Raw genomic sequence first — 20407 nt, forward strand, 5'->3', positions numbered from 1 at the left:
TTGGTTTTTGACTTCATGTATCTCCATTTTGAGTGGTTTCCACGAAATACGTATCTTTACTTTTGCAAGAAAGTATTCTGGTTGCTCCTAGTGTCCATAGAGGAATGGATGCAAAGTTATTTGAAATTATTTTCTTTTCTTAGGGTGTTTTTCATAAATATCTTTTAAAGATATTTTATTTCAGGGGTTTTTAAGAAAATATTTTTGGAAGATATTTTTATTTTGGGCCATAAGTGCAGTTTTCACTTTTTGGAGGTGCCATTGTGCAATTAATGAAAGTTATTACAAAATGTCTTGTTTGAGCCTGGATCCTCGTACAGGATTCATTTTCACATTTCGTCGAGTTGTGTACTCTTGGAATTTCCTCCTGGTTAATGTTTTCCAGTTTCAGGGTTTCTAGCCCCGGTTTGCGCCAAACTTATTTTGGGCATAACTTTCTGCTCGGAACTCGGTTTTAGACGCTGTTTCTTCCGTTATTCATATTTTATCATTTTGAATCTTTTTTATTCACAAAGTTTGCTATTTGAGTGCATCTGCTCAAATTTTACTTTTTCGAACCCGACGGGGCCCGTTTAGGGCACTTTTTGAGATTTCTATATAAGGGGGGTGAGATATTTCATTTTTCATCTTCTCCCCTCTTCATGCACGACCTGGAGCTCCCATGGCAGCCCAAGGGGTGCTGCCATCTTCTCTCTCCTCTTTTGGTTCACTTTTCCTTGATGGAAAGTCTTCGGCCTTAACGTTTGTTGTTCCCCTCGCCATGCTCTACCTTTCCCCCTTATTAGAATTCAGTTTTGACCATTTCTTGAGTTTGGTTTTGAGGTCAAGTTATGATTTTGATGGTGCTTTCATGGGGTTTATGTTCACGGCGTTGTCCCCGACAAAACTTAGTAGTTTCGTCGGATTTAGAGCCGTTCCATTTTGGTGGGCCTTTGGGATTTTCATCTCAAATTGAGGTAGGAGATGTTCTAGGTTTAAATTCTTGGTATATAGCATGCTTGTGATACTTATACTACTTGTTTGCATTATCAAATATAAAATCTAGAGATTTTATTATTTATTTTTCTTGTACGGGATCTAATTTTCCCGGTTGCTCATGACTTGATTTAAACATGTAGCATGATTTTATATTGCCCCTTGATATGCTCATTGTCGTGTATTAAAATTGGAACATTTGAATAAGTATTAAATATTTTATTTAATATTTATCTTAGGTGAAAGATTAATTCACATGGCCTTAACTAGCTTAAAATCAATATGTGTTAGCATATTAAATTAGGCCTTAGCATGCTCTCCAACATAGTTGAATTTGAAAGTGATTGGAAATGTTTTGAAAATTAGTAATTATTAATTAATTTGATTAATTAATTTGCCCCGAGTGCACTATTCACTCTATTTAAATTGAGCTTGATATTCTTGATTTACATGCCATATAATTTCACGTATATTTGATTTAGAATATTCGGTTAGGTTTTGAAACCTTTTATTTAATTAAATTCCATGTTTAAAATTTAATCCTCATGGTGATATACAACTTGGAATTGTATTGTGGCATGCTAGAAAATTAAATTTTGGTATGGTTGTTCACATGTATTAAATTGGGATTTATTGCATGAGAATTGTAACTTTTGTTTTATATTTAACTTTAGTGAAGGTTTAATTCGCATGGTCGTAAATTGAATAAAATAAACTTGTAATGTGATATTACATTAGTCCTTGACATGTTTTCTAACATAGGTTAATTTGAGAGCATTTGGTTAAGTTTGAAAATCAAGAGATTTTAATTAAAATAATTAATTAAAATCTATTTTGTGGTCCCATTAGCTTAATTAAGGTTTTAACTTGATATTTGTATCGGTCATGACTTGTTTACTAGTATATATTAATTTGGGACTATTAGAAGTTGTTTTAGAACCTTGGTAATTAAATTAGCAAGATTTAATTAAAGTTCTACTTTGTTGTTCCAACAACCTAATTGAGTTTTAGAATGGATATAGGTGATGACCATGCCATGTCCTTTAACATGTATTAAATTGAGGTTATTTGGAATTGAATCGGAATCTAGAGAATTTAATTGTGTTTATCTATTTAAATTCTATCAATTTGCTCCATGATCTAGTTGTGTTTTAGAAGTGCTTTCTATATTCAAATCATGGACTTAGACTTGTTGTATATTTATTTGGTTATGTTTTGAACATTGGATAACATAGTTGCTATGTTTGTATTCGTGATAATATGTTTTCCTTATTGAATATATTGTTGCCTTGTGTAATGATTTGCACACTACGTGTTTAATATCTTTCATGCATAGCGTGTAACGAATCGCACATTGAAGATTCGACATTCATCATATCATATTAGTTATGGATTTAGAGCATGTATTGTATAGGTTTCCAAATTTGGTTGTGCTTAGTTGATAGTTGATTATCTTGCAAATTCTTGTTGATATATGCGTTGTTACACAACTTGTTGATTTTAGAAACTTGGGGATGTCGTTGTTTGACTATGGCTAGGGCGTGGTTCTAGTACGAGGGATAGTCCCTCTATATGGTCTAGTGTGCACATAGGGAGGTTACCCATGGGCTAGTAAGCTTAAAGTAACCACATTGTCAGTTTGATCCGGCGTGACGTCCGAGTATCCACTTTGTTTAATTTCACATTTCATTTTCAAGTTGATAACTAGATGATGTTGTAACTTGTTGCTTCTTAATTGTCGTTCCATTTTAAGTTACAGGATGTTAACTTTGCGAAATTGTGCTTTATGCGTTGTATTGGAAGTTCCAATGTTAATTAAATTGCATCGATATTGAAAATCATGTTTTGACGTTCTAATAAAGCTTAGGATAGATCCTATTGATTCATTTATAACTTAGACGTTAGGTGGCATGACCCACTTCTGTTGTTTTCGTGCTTTAAATTTTAAGCCGATAGCTTTAAGAATTTGTATTTTGTTGCCTTATATAATATGCTTTTATATGGTTAGATTGCATTGAAATTGTAAATTACGTTTTGATTATTCAGCATGGCCTAAGATGATTCCTTAGACTTATTTAGAACATAGACGTTAGGTGACATGATCACTTTAGTTGTTTCTGTATTCGAGATTGCAAGTTAATACCTTTAAGAACCTATATCTTGCTGCTTTGTATAACGTGCTTCCATATTGTTTAAATAGCATAGATGATGTGATTTATACTAGAAACACTCTAAGGTAGCTTAGGATGCTCCCTGAGTCTCATTTCGATATAGACGTTAGGTGGCATGAACCCCTTTAACATGTTTCACCTTAAGGTGATAAATTTGTAAAATGCTAGGTCGATGCATGCTCATCTCCTGCGAGTAGCTTTATGTTACTCACCCCTACGATATTGGGGCATATTTCAGGTACGAAGACTTGGTTCGTGACACCTAGCATTCCTTGGATGTCGTGTAGCTTTCAAGTTTCCATTTCATGCAAATGTTGGCATGAAATGTTATTTTGTAGACTTATATGTCAAAATATGTATATTTGATTCCATGTATGTAATGTGTACTTAAGTACACTCCCTTCAATGTATTTGATATGTATGAGATGAGGCCGGAGGCCAATGACCATTATATTGTTTTCTACGTACTTTTTAACTTCATGAAATATTGTGAAAATCTTGAAAAATCGCAAGTCATTGCTTCACCATGGTTGCATCTGGTGTGGGAATTCCATTCTCATTCTTTTATAGGGTCTCATAAATCTTGTTTGAAGTGTGGCCAAGGGCCAAACGGTTATTTGATCCCTTTTGTATTTTTGGATTCCGAGTTTTCATTCCAAGTTCCATTTTTGCCTTTTTGCCCGTTGGGGGGCCGGATTTTGTATCGGTGGTATTTTTAAGTCATGGACCATTGTAGCATGTCTAAATAGGTAAGTTACATTTGCATACATGGTCGTTTCTGGGCAAAACCTTATCATTTGTGTTTTGAGCCTCTTGTGAATTCATTTCGCATTTTTTTTGCATATTCTGATCTAGGGGCATTATGGACCTTTCACATCAGTTTTATTTTCTTCTTTTGAGATGGTTGAATATAAAACATGATTTTAGGGGAGGTTTCTTTTTCGTGTTTTTCCAGAAAATGTCGTCTTGGTACCGAAAATCCCTCGTAAAGTTTCAGCTTCCAGTTTTCATTTAGCAGCTTTATGACCCTCTTGTTCAGTTCTGATCTAGGGCCATTTTAGGGATTTTACAGTGAGTTTTTTCGATTCCGTCAATGATATTGGGTAAAAACTCGATTTTAGGGGGCGTTTCTTCTTCGTGTTTTTCCAGAAAAACTCGTCTTGACCTCCGTTTCAAGCCTCAGTTCTAGGCAGATAAAAAAAAAAATGTAGCAGCAGCCAAGGGCTGCCACCAGCCATGTCTTTGGGCGCCGGCATACGCGCCGGTGGGCTCGCGCATGGGCGCCGTGTGCGCCATGGCCCTCGTCGGGCCGCCGCGACGTCAACTCTTCTTTTGGGCTTTTCTTCTTCGTCCGAACTCCGATTCAAGTGAATTTTTTTTTAACTTGACTAATTTTTCGCTGTCTTTCCAACGGTGTGCTCGGTTATACCCGGTTCTTCCTGGATAATTACCAGTTTACCCTTTTGCCTTAAGTGCTCGTTTTTCTTCATCATGCCGTTTCTCCTTCGTCCGGACTCCGAATCATGCAATTCTTGAGTCCATCTTGATTAGTTTTTCGTTGTCCTTCTAGTGGATCTACAGTTTTTAAAAATGATTATTTTGCCCCTGGGGGCTTATTTGTCATATTTTTGATCTTTTGCTTCCGCATTAGTTCTTATTGAGTTACACGACCTCATGGAAGGTCACTTTAACTTCTTAGAGTCTTGTTTTCTATTTTCGCTTCAGCATTCGAATCCGTTATTGGATCATCTTTACGGTTCATCACAGGACACGCTGGCCTAAAAACCAAGGTCATCACATCGTCTTAATGTTATTTCTTATGATTCTTCTACAATCTATTCAATGATGATAATCTCATTATAGAGTTGTTGATCATTCAATTGTTCTTCGTTGTTATACGGTTCAACAACTGAAGGAACAATTATTTCCTTAGAAGTTTTGGGTAAAGAGATTTGTACTTTAACTTCTAGAGTGATCAAATTCTTATTTTTATCACTCCCACTGATATCACCATTCTTAATAAATCTGTCATTACCGGTTTCAATAATTATCGTACTATATTTAGGATAGTAAAACTTGTACCCTTTTGATTACTTAATATCCACAACATTATGGGTAACGAGAAATTACTTAACATACTCCTAAACAATTCCATAAGAGTACGATTATGTATTACAACTTCACGCTTCTGCTGTGGCATGTATAGCAAAGTGTATTGAGCACAAATGTCATATAGTTCAAGGAGTTTAACAAACGGTTAGAGTATTAACCCGTTTCATCATACTTTCCATAATATTCACCGCCTCTATATGACCTTATGATTTTCACTTTTCTATCTAATTGTTTTTCAACCTCATTTATGTATAATTCAAGAGTACCCACTGCTTGAGATTTTTCATACAACAAATAAATATGTCTATAATGTGAAAAATTATCTATAAAGGCAATAAAATACTTTTCTCCTCCAAAAGATGGAACATCAAAAGGTCTACAAATGTCTGTATGAATAATTTCAAGAAGCTATTTACTTATTGTGGCTCATTTCTTTATGTGTTTGGTTTGTTTACCCTCAATACAATCCACATACACACCAAAATTAGTAAAGTTTAGATTCAGAAAAATCACATCCTTTACTAATTTTCCTAACATTTTATTAGATATTGACCTAGTCTTTTGTGCTACAAGAAAGATAAATTTTCTATTAATTGAGCTACTTGTTTGAGACTTAATGTACTTCTTGATCAATTACATGGCAACCATGTGTTGTTATGTAATTCTTGACCATTATATGTTATTTTTCCCCTTAATTAGTTCTAATCTAGCATGTGTATAGGGATGGAGACGGATTCATCTCCCTAGTCTTCTCTACTTGCATTTCACCTCTTTACATTCCTTGCAATCTACTAGTTTATGCATCTTTACATTTCTAGTTTAGTGACAAACAAACAAACTCTTATTACCCCTTATCATTCTAAGAATGATTTTAGACATTTACGTTGCCTTAGACTAGCGCAATCCTAGTGGTTCGACATACCCGACCAATAGCCCTATTTTACAATGATTAATTCTAACATTATGATGCAAGATCAAAAGGTTTTTTTTAATAAATAAACTATCAAATTTGAATTTACAGAAATCATCAACAATAATACCATAACTCACAAATTAGAATTTCTTGAATAAACATCATTATCAATTTAAATGACAAACCATTAACAAAATTTTTGAAATAAAATCAAATTATAGGAAATTGAATAAACATAAAAAGTTTAAAATAATTTAAATAAAATTCACTGTCTAACATTAAACATAATGTCACAATGGTTTTAACAAAACTTTTTACCCAATTATCATAAATAAGAAATTCTTATTTGAATTTGTGGTTTAGGCCATAAGAAATTCGTGCATCTATTAGAAACATAAACATTAGTACTTAAGTCAACCTATCATGTATTAGAAAGAATTTCAATAAGTAATTTGAAATATACAAAAACCAAAAGCTTACCATTCTTTTTCGAATCATTCTTTATATTTTATGTAATCTTTCTAAAAGTGTTCAATATATTAATGACACTTTTTTATTATTACATTCATTTCTTTTAGTAAATTAACCTAAATCTTTTAATTTTGGGTGTTGTTCACTTAATGTCTCTTTTCAGGCTTATTCCCAAAATTTATTTATAACTTCTTGAGTCATCATATGAACATAATGATTACCTTGTTACTTAAGTCTTGTCTCTGCCTAAATTAACATAATGGTCAATTAAATCACTTTCCACTTGTCTTAATAATGTTAATTCTCTAAATGACCCATACTGAATAGACAAGAAATTGAGAATAAATTGAATAAGAAAATTCTCATTCACAATCATCCATAAGGTTCTCAATTTAGTAGCAACATTAGTCATCTAAAAAAAAAAAACATACCCATACATGGTAAGAGTACCAACAAAATTGCATAGTAGTGATATAAATTAATAATTTTCATTTTAGATATTTATCTACAATACGAAAACATTCTTCTAGTCAAAATATTCCCTAGCACTATCACTATGGGTATCTCTCCCAAACTTTATGGAGAATTTTTTCTCCCTCACTGTCTTTATCAGTAATAACAGTAGGTTTTTCAATTTAAAATGCTAAATCAAGATTTAACACATCTAAATTTTAAACTCAACTTACTCATTCCATTATAAGAAGTTAGTCCTATTGAGAATCAAAACAGATGTAGCATGCGCATTAAAAGATATAATAAAACAAATATAATAAAATAAAATGCTCACAACAATAATGCTTTGAGTTAATAAAACGTTTATATATAACTTACAAATATAAATACAATGTATAACTATAGTACCCCTTTGGGTGGCAACTATAAAATACTAATAATGATGCTTATTTGTATTTATATGTATACCTTCATTGCTGATGTATTATTTAATTAAATAGATAAGTTACCTTTGGATATCATATATCTACCTAATTAAAAAATACATGCAATCCCTTAATTTTTCATTTAATCACTTGAAAATCAATTCTCTTTGGATAATTATTTCTCATAATTAAATAAACTCAATATTTATGAATATCACAAAAAATAATAAGTATCATAATTTATGAAATATTGTAATTATGTTTACTACTAAAATTAATATTCATCAACCATTATGGTTAGACTACTTTGGTAGCTACCAATCTTTACATAATATGAATATTAAATTAGATAGTAACTAATTTATGATTAATTATGTCTACTACAAAAATTAATATTCATCAATCATTATGATTGGGCCACTTTGGTAGCTACTAATATTCACATAATATGAATATTAAATTAGGCAGAGATTAATTCATCATTAAGTTATATTCGTTATATGCGGAATTTAATAATTTATGGTATTTACTTAGCCACCAAGTAATATGTCACATGTCCAAATCATGTGGGCCACAATTAAATAAATAATCTTACATGTTATACATTGGACTCAATCTGTTGAGGCAAATACACGGGATTGAAGAAGGAAGAATGATTTATGGTTTTGAGGCGTGTAGTCACTTTCCTTAAGGTATTATTTGCCTCCACTCTCAAAGAGTTTGCTATCGGGTTCAATAGCAAAATACCTCCAGGATACAACAAAACCTTAATTCCTACAGTTAGCAATACTGAAGGAATTCCCTAAACACTCATTGAAACTATTATGACTAGATACAAGAAAAAGAACAGAAAATAGTGAATTCAGAATGTCCAGCACCAATCGCTATTTATAGACTTCCAAAAGGTGTAAACCGGAAGTTATGTATCATATAAATGGTTACAACCTATTCAGAAGGTGCAAACCAAAATTAACGTACCTTTTTCAACAGTCACCTTCTAGAAGCATGGTAGTTATTGTCATCTGAATAGTTGCAACTATTCAGATCAATTTTAATAGACTCAATCTAGAAGTATGTATGTTGTAGTACCGTTGTTTCTGTATCTCACATGTATCACGTGTGTATATATATATATATATATATATATATATATATATATATATATATATATATTACAATATATTCAACAATCCCCCACTATATTATAATATATTAAGTATCCAGTCAATATGATATTATCACGCATACAATAAGGTATCTTTCGATTTAAACCTTCAATTAGTGTAAGTATTTCAAAGTTTTAATGAAGAACAATGGTGGCCTTAGCTTAAACCAAGTCCCTTAATATTAAAACCGAAAATACAACACACACATGATTATATCCCGTTTTTATTCGATGTTCATATTTTCTTTAACACTATTATAGCCGTGTGCTCATCCTGGTTTCATAAACATTTACAAAAGTAAACCTTAATAACTCTTGCTAGAAGCGGCACCACTTCTTATGTTCATATAGGAAAAGTTCCAATATGTGTCCCTGCTATTATAGACACTTCAAAATTTTGAACTTCGTTAAGAGTATATAACTCATCCTCAAAACATAGCAGTCTACACTGAACATCCTGGAAGGGGCATTCATAATATAACCAGTGTTTATACAATCACTTATCAGTAACTTATTATTACCTATTAAACTTTGGAACTAGTGATGTTCTAGAACAAAGTCGGGTTACCATTACTGGTGATTTTTTTTCAAAAACAGGGCTTCAGCCCTCATTCCACTAGATGCATTTTTCACTATATCTCGAGATTCCCATAAAAGAATTATTTCCAAAATATCATCTTTAATTTAGTCGTTTGACGTTCTCATTTGTCAAATAAATGTGTGTATGGATATTTTCTTGTACTTTATACTTTCGTATAACTAGCATAATGCAAAGAAATAGATGGCACTAGTTGTGGCCACAACTTTATTATTATTATTATTAATTAAGCATAATTCCTAGCCATTCAATTTTCTTTGTGTACCATTGCTAATAACTCAAATAATGTAACATATATTTCTTTTTCTTAGAAATCCAAGAGACATTCCTCTTCAATGTTATACTTCTTTTCTTAGAAGTCCAAGAGACATTCCTTTTCAATATGTTCTTGTCTTGTAACTTTGCACAAGCATTCTCTAGCTTTGCAATTTATATGCTCTAAGTTAGAGTATTAGTATTTCGCACAAACAATCAGACCTTTAATGTTTTACAAGCATGATAAATCTTGTAACTTTATGAAGCTACACTTACCCCCACACAAAAGATGACTCTTTCACTATTATATAATTAGTAGTCAAGGGTGAATCATTAAATTCTTCATAACATATGACATAACAACAAAATTCTCTCACATAACACACCCCCACAATGTACTAAATATCATAATTCGCTAATACCATATAGTGATTTTTTTTAGTTTAGAAATACTAACACCATTCTAGAGCCTTTATGGTTTAAATGAACTATTTTGTGTGTAATTCAAAATATAAAACATTCATAATTGATTTGGGTCTTTAAGACCAACACTTATGAATGATGAATCGTGTAAATATAACTATATATGTACACATGCTTTCCAAACACACACACACACACACATTTATATATCAATTTTCTTGTTACCAACAAAGTTAGGAAAATAGAATAATTTATTCATGGCCAATAATTGGACATATCTGGCCTTGTCAACTCATACCTCTGCATTGTATTCTAATTTAAATTCTAGACTTCTCTTTTAATAAACTAGAAAATAAAAGAGTCTAGAATGCAACTACTTTCTTTTCATAAATATAAATTTATGCTTCATGCTAACACCATATGTAAGTACTTTAACATATATAAAACTCATGTTCATGCATAAATCTGAATGTGAGATATACCGAAATACGATACAATGGTTGAAAGAAACCTCCAATTAAAGAAACTCTATGCTACCAAATTTCCTTAACAAGCCACCATTAACCTTCTATATGCACATTTCATTCTATCTGTAACATCGTTTCATTATCCGCTCTGTAATATTGTACGTCAACTTTCTAAAAATATTTACGCAGCCACGTATTTCTTTCTTATCAAATAACACCTTAAGATTGTTGAGGTAAATACACGGGATTGAAGAAGGAAGAATGATTTGTGGCTTTGAGGTATGTAGTCACTTTCCTTCAGGTGTTATTTGTCCCCACTCTCAAAGAGTTTGCTATCGGGTTCTATAGCAAAATACCTCCAGGATACAACAAAACCTTAATTCCTGTAGTTAGCAATGCTGAAAGAATTCCCTAAACACTCATTGAAACTGTTATGACTAGATACAAGAAAGAGAATAGAAAAGAGTGAATCCAGAATGTACGACACATCGCTATTTATAGACTTCCAAAAGGTGCAAACCAGAAGTCATGTATTATCTAAATGGTTGCAACATATTCAGAATGTGCAAACCAAAAGTCACGTACCTTCTTCGACAGTCACCTTCTAGAAGCATGGTAGTTATTATTTAAATTAATTTTAATAGACACAATCTAGAAGTATGTATGTTGTATTACCGTTGTTTCTGTATCTCACATGTATCACATGTGTATATATATATATATATATTACAATATATTCAACACAATCTCATAAGGATTAAAATATGATTGGGGATCATAAGGTGAAGGGATGTAATTTTTATCTAAACTTGGATCAAACAATTCCTCCATTCATAATTAAAATCCAAATGCAAGAAAATAATGGCCTTAATGAGAGTCGATGCTTGGACAAAATATAACAATGCAATTAGACTCGACAAGGGCTATCTCAAGCATATATAAAAAAAAGTGAACAATTAAGCTACAAGAGTTTCAAGAATTGCTCACAATGGTCCCAAACAATGTCAGTTCCCAAGCTCACTTTCCTTGTAGTCAAGTGCCTAATTGAACAAATAATAACAAGAATGAGAGAATAATAGAAAATAGAAAATAAAAAAATAAAAAAAATGCAATCAAATGAACATTATTGTCTAGTCTAATTCCAACAAAACCGTTAATCTCCGACAACGACGCCAAAATTTTACAAGCCCTCTTTTGTGTGATAGAAAACTAACTTTTTAATGCGAGAAGTCGTTTCACAAGGTCAAAATACGATTGTGGTTTCCGAAGCCTTTTTAATCAAATTTACATTTATAAAACCACTACTACAACTAATGAAATATAGCGAGTAGGGATCGTCCACAGGGATTAAACTCGTAGTTGGAATTTAACTTCGACTCTAGTGGATCACAGATTGCAAAGAGAGATTTGGTTGGTTGATTAAAATAAGTTCAATTAAATAAAAATGCAAGTAAATTAAACTAAGTGAGCTAGGGGTTTAAGAGATAATAAGAAAGTCTTAAGGCATAGGAATCACCATTAAGCTTATGTAATTAACCACTTACTTTCAATTAATAGGGAAAACATTGTTGCAATCTAAGCATAGCTTCAATCATTAAAGTAACTTACAATAATAAACATGGATTATCAAATGCAAGCATGAATTGTCTACCTATTGACAAGTAAACTAGGGTGTAGTACAACCCATCAAGCCTAAGCATATTCTATCAAATTAATTACAAATGCATTTAATGAGAACACACATTAGTCAAAATGATAATACAACTTACATATAATAAGCATGGATTATCAATTCAGGTATAGATTGTCTACCTAAGGACAAATAAACTAATGTGTAGCACAACCCATCAAGATAAAATATAAACCATCAAAGTAGTTAGCAATTGTATCCATTAAATACTTTGCCATGGCCATCACTAAACACCATTAATCACACATAGACATGCAACCAACAAACATCTAGTGTAGAGATTGATTTTCAATTAATCACAAATAAGACAACATTTAATTAAAATAGAGAATCAATAGGAAGAATTAAACTAATAATACACAAGACCATAACATCAACTGCAACAATAGATATATATATATATATATATATATATATATATATATATAAATCCCCAAAAATTAAAATACAAGGGTTTAGATTACACAAGATTTAGGGCTCATCCAAGCCTTAAGTGAAGAGCCTAGCCAAGCATGGAGGAGGTGGATGTGGTTACGAAGCCCTCAAGGGCAAGCTCCAAATATAGCTCCATCTTCTTCCTCTTTTTCCTTTTCTTCTTTGTTGAATTCTAAAGAGAGAGTGTATGCAGATCTTGAGATGTGCTCTTTGTGCCTCCACTCCCCTCCACTCACAAACCCTAATCTCTAACCTTTCTAGAGAGAGAAAACTGATGAGCGCTGAAAAGTGCATATTTAAACCCCTTAAGCTTAGGCATTCTAGTACCTTTATCTATCTTACTTTACCGTTTTAGATTGATTTCGTATTATTTTCATTTTCAGGCACTTATCCCGAAAATAAGCTAACTCAGCCAAATAAGAGCTTAATTGAAGCAATTCTGGGATCAAACAAAGAAAGGAGCAAAGTGGAGAAAGAAGAAAGGAAATGAAGCCAAAGGTAGGAAGCAGCAAAATTCGACCGATCCAACTTCAAGGTTCGATCAATCGAACAATGATTGATCTCAGCACTTCAAGATAGATCCAAGCCTTGGCCCAAAAGCATAAAGTCCAAAAAGTTCAATCGATCTAACACCACCCTTCGATCGATCGAACACTTTTGTCCTTATTTAAATGATTGATCATATCCACAGCTGTACCACCCACTAACCACTTTTGTCCTTTTCTCATAAATATCTCCCAAAATATCTCGGATTTGTCTTTTCCCAAAAAGCTCAACCAGTTGGATCGATCCAGCCTAAGTTCGATGGATCTCAGCAAGTTCGATCGATCCAAGTCCAAGGTTCGATCGATCGAACTTCCTCCAGTGCGAAAAAGTTAAATTTCCATCTCATTGAAAGTTGTCCTTTATCCAATCATTAGGGAATATTGTGTGCATGACCCCAGCTCATTTTGGGCGTCATTTTGACCTACCTATATAAGGATAAGGATTGCTTTTTATAAGGAAAAGCCAATTTCATTTTTCATATCATCTCTTGGAGAGGAAGCATAGAGGAAGAGGAGGCTAGAGACACCATTGGAGTTCTTCATCAACAAGGAGCAGATTTCAACCATGGAGTTAGCCCTTGAGGGTTGGAGCAACATCGCCATGAGTGACTATACATCCTCTTGGGGCTAGAGTTAGCCCCAAGCATGCTTTCTATATCTCAATCTTGTGTATTATTGAGGGATTAGTGTTGTAATTCATGTTTTGACACTTTGATATATATAGATCTTGTTTATTCAATGATTTATGTTGTTTAATGCTTCCAATTGATCATTTCATTCTATCCATATGTCTACGTATGCTAGAGTAGATGTTCATGTGCTTGTCTCTAGATTTTGTGTTATTGATGCATGTCTATGTGTATTGATGCTATAGATTTGGAGATTGCCAAAACATAGTGCTTAAAGGAATGCTCTTGTGATTCTCTTGATGGTTCATACTTATTCCTTGATGGATTATGCCTCTCCCCTAGTTTATTTTCATGCTAATAGTGTACATGTAGTGTAGTTGTAGTGTAATGTTAAATGGGAGGACAATCTATACTTGTTGTTTGATGATCTAAGCTTTTGAATGCAAGTAGCATATATCTCTATCCTTGTGTTGTATTTGGATTGTGAGGTTAATTAAAGGATTAATGACTTATTTTGATCTATTGTGCCTTTCACATGTTGTTTAGACAATATATGCTTCATTGCTTAGATATATTGTGCCTTTCACATGATATTTAGACAATACATGCTTAACTAGTCATCCTTGCTTGTTGAATCAACCACACACACACACACACACCAATATTGCAACACACCATTTACCCTCATTAGTCACTTGTCAATGGTATAGAAATGCATTGTTTGGTGGTGATCTCTAAACCCTAAGATCTCTCTCTCTATTACTTACTCTTAATTGCATTCTTTGTTATCACTTAATTGAATTTAGTTGATCTCTAATCAACCAACCAACCAATTGTTTGATCACTCGACCTACTTGCCCTAATAACGATTCTACGACATTGTTCGATCCTCACAATCCCTTGGGACGATCCCTACTCGCCCTAGCTATATTTATAGTGAAAGGTATTAATGGCTTCTATAAATGTAAAACTCTTGGCCCTTGCCTTAAAATCCACACACTCTCAAGCTTGATGTGGTGGGGTAGCACACTCGCATCAGTTTTTGGCGCCGTTGCCGGGGATTTGGTTAATTAGATTTGGCAACGTCGGATTTGTGGAATCAATTAGGATTAGTACTCTTTTGATCGTGTCTTTACTTTATTTTTTTTATTTTTCTTTTTGGTTACTTATTGTGTTGTTCTTATTTAACTGGGTGCATTGTTGGAGAAGAAGCAAGCAAAGGAGCATTCAAGCTAAGCAAGCAAAGAAAGTAAAAAGCTAAAAATTCTAAAAATTTGCTAAGCTAAGCTTTAAATTTGGAGTTAAAGTGCTAAAGGACCTTTATGAGACTTTCTTTACTTAATCCCTTAGTTAAATCATCGGCCCGCGTGGAGGCTTGTTGTTTTTAATTGTTCTTACTTCATTGTTGTTAAAGCATGGGAGTATGAATTAAGTGTTTGTGGAAGAAGTCTAATTGCATTGTTGTGAAGGTATAGTGTTTGTCATTCTTTGTGCTTATTGTGTTTTGCATTGTGCATGCATGGACGTCGTTCATTGAGACCAACTCTTCTCCCTTTTGATTTGTATCTTGAATCTATCGTTAGAAATCCTAGGGGTAGAGGAAGTTCAAATAGAGCCAATCTATCAATGGATGACCATAATGATAATCATGTTGAGGACCTTGGTCACATAAACCAACAAGGTATCCTTCATCCCAATGTGCACAATGAAAACATACAAGTGCCATTAAACATGCCTAAGCCATTCATTCACCAACCACTGCAACAACAAGGCTAAGTTCCATATGGAATGCCAAGGCCAATGTATGCTCCACAACCTCCCATCATCAATCAAGGAATTCAAAACCAAGGTGTTCATGTTGCACCTTAAGTAGCTAATCCACCTCTTGCTTTAAGAGACCATTATGTGCCTCAAGAGTATAATGCACCTACATGCATCCAATTTCCTCCATTTAGAGCACATCATTATGAAATTAAGCCACAAACCATTCAAATGCTTCCTAACTATCATGGACTTCCAAGTGAAGAACCTTACAAGCATTTGGATGAGTTTCTTGAAGTATGTTCCACCGTAAAATATACGGACATGCCGGAAGAGGTTTTAAGACTCAAACTTTTTCCATTCACCTTAAAAGATAAGGCAAAGTATTGGTTTAACAATCTTAGGCCTTTTTCAATCACTTTTTGGGCAGAAATGTAACAAAAATTCTTGAAGAAGTACTATCCGGTTTCTAAGACCAATGCCATGAGAACCTCAATTCGAGAATTTTCACATGGGGATGGAGAAACGTTTCATGAGGCATAGGAACGCTTCAATGAATTGCTTAGGAAGTGTCCACATCATGACATGCCCAAATGGAAATTAGTTCAATATTTCTTTGAGAGCTTATCGGACAACTATAAGGGCATGGTTGATGTTTCCATGGGTGGCTCATACATTAATAGGCATGAGGATGACGTGTGGCGTCTTTATGAGAGCATGAGTGAAAATTCTTTGTATAGAACACTATCATCCAAGAATGGTATAAATTCATAAGGTAGGAAGAGTGTTGGCTTACATCAAATCGACCATTCAAATGAAATAGCCGCCGAAATGAAGTCTTTATCTCAAAGGTTTGATCAATTTTTGATTAACCAAAACTCGGCGAACCAAGTATCTTCCTTCCCTAACCATTCTCATCGTGCATCAAATGAAACATGTATGACTTGTTCTAGTGTTCTTCATTCTACTTCTCATTGTCCTCACGGGCAAGTGCAAAATAAACCTAATGAACAAGTCAATGCAGCTTTTGTGAACCAAGGGAACAATCCTTATGGTACTCACCATAATCCAAGTTGGAGAAATCATCCGAATTTCTCTTGGAAAAACCAAGGAGAGGGCTCAAACCCTTCCCAAGGAGGTTTTCAAGGGAAGTACATTCCACCTCCACTTCAAAACTAAGGATCCCAAGGTTATAGACCTTATCAATCACAAGGGAATCAATTTGCTAATTCTTATTTTCCCAACCAATCTTATTCCCAAGGTAATACTAGAAGTCCCGCCTTTGAAGAAAAAGTTTTGAATGCTTTGGGCACTTTAGAGACTAACACTCAATTGCTTCATTCTCACTCTCAATCTATTGCAAAGCTAGAAACCTAAATAGGGCAAATAGTAAGCACTCTCAATGCAAGAGAGAAAGGAAAGATGCCTATTAATGCCCCACCTAAGCAACAATGTGTCGTGGAAACCCATTCCTCATCGGAAGGCCACACCATTAAACATGTTAATACGGTGACTACCTTGCGGAGTGGTAGGATTGTGGACAATCAAGTTGGAATGTCCAATGAAGAGAGTGAACCGGTGCAACCTCAAATTGTCACCCGTCCTGTTTCACATCACATTCCTCCTTCATTCCATGTACATGATCTTGTGAATGAGAAAGTTTTGAAAAATGTGTTTGAAAAAGAAATTTTGAAAAATGATGTTGAAAAGGTTTTGCTGAAAAATGATTTGAAACAAAATGATTTAAAAACTTCTTGTGTTGAAGAGAGTTCAAAAGAAAACTCTGAAAAAGTGTTTGAACCAAAGGTTCCATTTCCGGATGCCTTAAAAGGGTCCATTTCAAAAGACAAGCAAAAGGCAAAAACCAATGAAATTATGGAAATGTTTAGGCAAGTGAAAGTTAATCTTCTACTATTGGATGCAATCAAGCAAATTCCAGCTTATGCCAAATTCTTAAAAGACTTGTGCAACCAAAAGCGGAAGAACAAGAGCCAAGCACCAAGAAAAGTGGTTTTGACCGAGCAAGTAAGCTCAATTTTGCAACATAACACTCTTCTAAAGTTTAAGGACCCCGGTTCACCCACTACATCATGCATTATTGGTGATCATATCATTAATCGGGCGCTTCTTGACTTAGGAGCAAGTGTTAACCTTCTTCCATACTCGGTTTATGTCAAATTGGGCCTAAGTGAATTGAAACCGACGTCGGTAGTTTTGCAACTTCCGACCGATCCATTAAGAAGCCTAGGGGTATAATTGAGGATGTTTTGATAAAGATTGACAAATTCTTCTTTCCCATTGATTTTATTGTCATAGACACGGAACCGGTCCCCAATCCTAAGAGCCAAATTCCCGTTATCCTTGGCCGTCCCTTCTTGGCAACCGCTAATGCCAACATCAATTGTAGGACGAGGATAACAAAGATCTCATTTGGTCACATGAAGGTGAAGTTGAATATTTTTAATCCCATACCCAATTCATTTGACAAATATGAAGGAGAGGTTAATATTATAGATAAATGTCATGATCTTCAATGTCAAGAAAATGAACTTTTGTGTAAGACCAAAACTTCCAAAGGATCATCTTCAACCTTGCATTTTAAAAGTCTTGTTTCAAATTCTTGCTTTGAAAGGGCATGGAAGCCCAAAGGTTGTGATTGCATAGACAAGGGACCAAAAGTTTCTTTTGAGCTTAATCCAACAAGTTCTTCAAAGAACCATTTGTTGGGTAGAATTCAAATCATCTATCACCCCAACAAGGAGTGGATGCATTATAAGATCTTTGATCCGGGCTAAAAGAGCCCAATGTCTTGCTAAAGACGTTAAAGACTAGTAAAGACATTTCGTAGGGTGTCAAAACCCTATTCCTCCCCCATTTCTATCTTAAATTTCATTTCTTGCGAAGTCTAGATACTTGTTTTTGGTTCATATGCATTGAAAGGAACTTTGGTGAGGATTGCATAAGCTTTCATGTCATTATTGAGCATTCTGCATAGTTCGATCGATCTCAAACCTGAGTTCGATCAATCAAACTCCATTCTGCATCCAACACTTAGAAAAATTTTCGACCTGCAGAAGCCTGCATCCAAATCACCTCTCTGTCCCATCGTTTGAACTAACTCTTAGATCGATCAAGAGACCTTCGATCGATCCAACTTCCAAGTTCGATCGATCTCATGGTTCAACACTTAGAAAAATTTTGAGCCTACATCAACCTGCATATTTCACCTCTCTGTCTCAACGATCACAACATTCCAAGATCGATCAAGAAGTTCTTCGATCGATCCAACTTTCAAGTTCGATCGATCTTCAAGTTCCAACATTTAGCCAATTTTCTGAGCCAAAAACCTACATATTTTTGCTCTCTGTCTGATCGATCGAACTCTTATTTCGATCGATCTCAGTTCTTTATTTCATTATTTTGACTTGTTTTGACTTTTCAAATTTCAAAAATCCAAAAATATTTTCATTTTAATTTTATTCTATTTTTTTTTCATTTTTTTTCATTTTTTTTATTTTTTAAAAAGTTTTCAAAATTCAAAAATATTTTAATTTAATTAGTTTTTAATTATTATTGTTTATTCAATAAATTTTAAAATATATATATATATATATATATATATATATATTATTCTATTTTATTTTACTTTATTTTCTAATTTTTAATTTTAATTCCAATTTCTAATTTTTCATTTTGCAAATTTCAAAAATCCAAAAATACTTTGAAGAGAGTTCATCAAAGTTCGATCGATCTCAGTTGAAGTCCGATCGATCGAACTCTGTCGGGAATGTTTTTAAAAATAGAATCGAGGGTTTTCTAGATCAATACCTTAGATCGATCTCACCCTCTCTGCAAACCCTAACCCCCTTTTCTCGTCGCCGTCACTGTGCATCATCAAAATCACCTCTCCCACCTCCGGTGAACTTTCCGGCGAGCATCTAAGCATCAATCTCTCTCTCCTTTCTTGGATTCATGTTCACTCTTCCACATCTCCACTTCTCTCATCGTTTGAGGTAAGATCCGAGAATGTCCCTCATGATTTAAGCTTCAGTCTTGTGCATACATGCTTTATATGTTGAATACATGCTATATACATGACAAAATCCTCCATTGTTGAAGCTTGAAGCATTTGTGTATATATGTGTATATATTTTTGATGATTTGATTCGATTTGGGAGTATGGGCCATGATTGGGTGATGGGATTGGATGATTTGATTTGTTGATGGGCCCACGAACACGTTCGTGTGGGCCCCGTGCTTCCAAAGTCGCAGATCTGTGACCTTTGAGTTTTCATCATCGCACAGTTCGATCGATCGAAATTGTATCTCAGATCGATCTTGAGAGATCGATCGAACTCATGTCCCTGATCGATCGAAGTTATGAGATCGATCTCACTTATTTTCGATCGATCCAACTTTTGTGATCGATCTCACTCCTTTTTATGATCGATTGAACTTCACAAATCTCACACACACACACTCCATTCATCATATCTTATGTTCATGCTATCTCATATATGCCCAATGCCTGTGATATTCCATATTAGATGCATTTCATACTTACATTGTTTAGCATGTTTAATAACCTGCCACTTGCATAGATTCATGTTATATTTGTTTTGTCTATTTTACTTGACATACATGTTTCTATATCATGCTTAAAATTTCTTACTCTGGTACTAACTTCCATTGCAAGTTTTTCTTTTTCTTTTTGCAGGCCATGGTTAAAAGGAAGACCGTTGCCAACAGGCAACATGGACCCCACCGACACATTAGACCATGGACAGAGGAGCCAGCAGAGCCCTCTTATGCACGGGAGTAGCCAACACCAACTACCCCACCTCAGTCACCATCTCATGAGGCTGAGGATGACCATATACCATCCACCTCTGCGGCTCATCCTGCATTCACTCCATCAC

General features: G+C 34.1%; 1 pseudogene; it reads right to left on the reverse strand.

Moving 5' to 3' along the window:
- Positions 1–15976: 15976 nt before the first annotated feature.
- On the reverse strand, positions 15977–16075 carry LOC132287441 (small nucleolar RNA R71; annotated as a pseudogene).
- Positions 16076–20407: the final 4332 nt, after the last annotated feature.

Source organism: Cornus florida, unplaced genomic scaffold, assembly GCF_030987335.1.
Source record: "Cornus florida cultivar Cherokee Brave unplaced genomic scaffold, ASM3098733v1 CherokeeBrave_3.0.0_Hap2_Chr11, whole genome shotgun sequence".
NCBI classification, from domain to species: Eukaryota; Viridiplantae; Streptophyta; class Magnoliopsida; order Cornales; family Cornaceae; genus Cornus; species Cornus florida.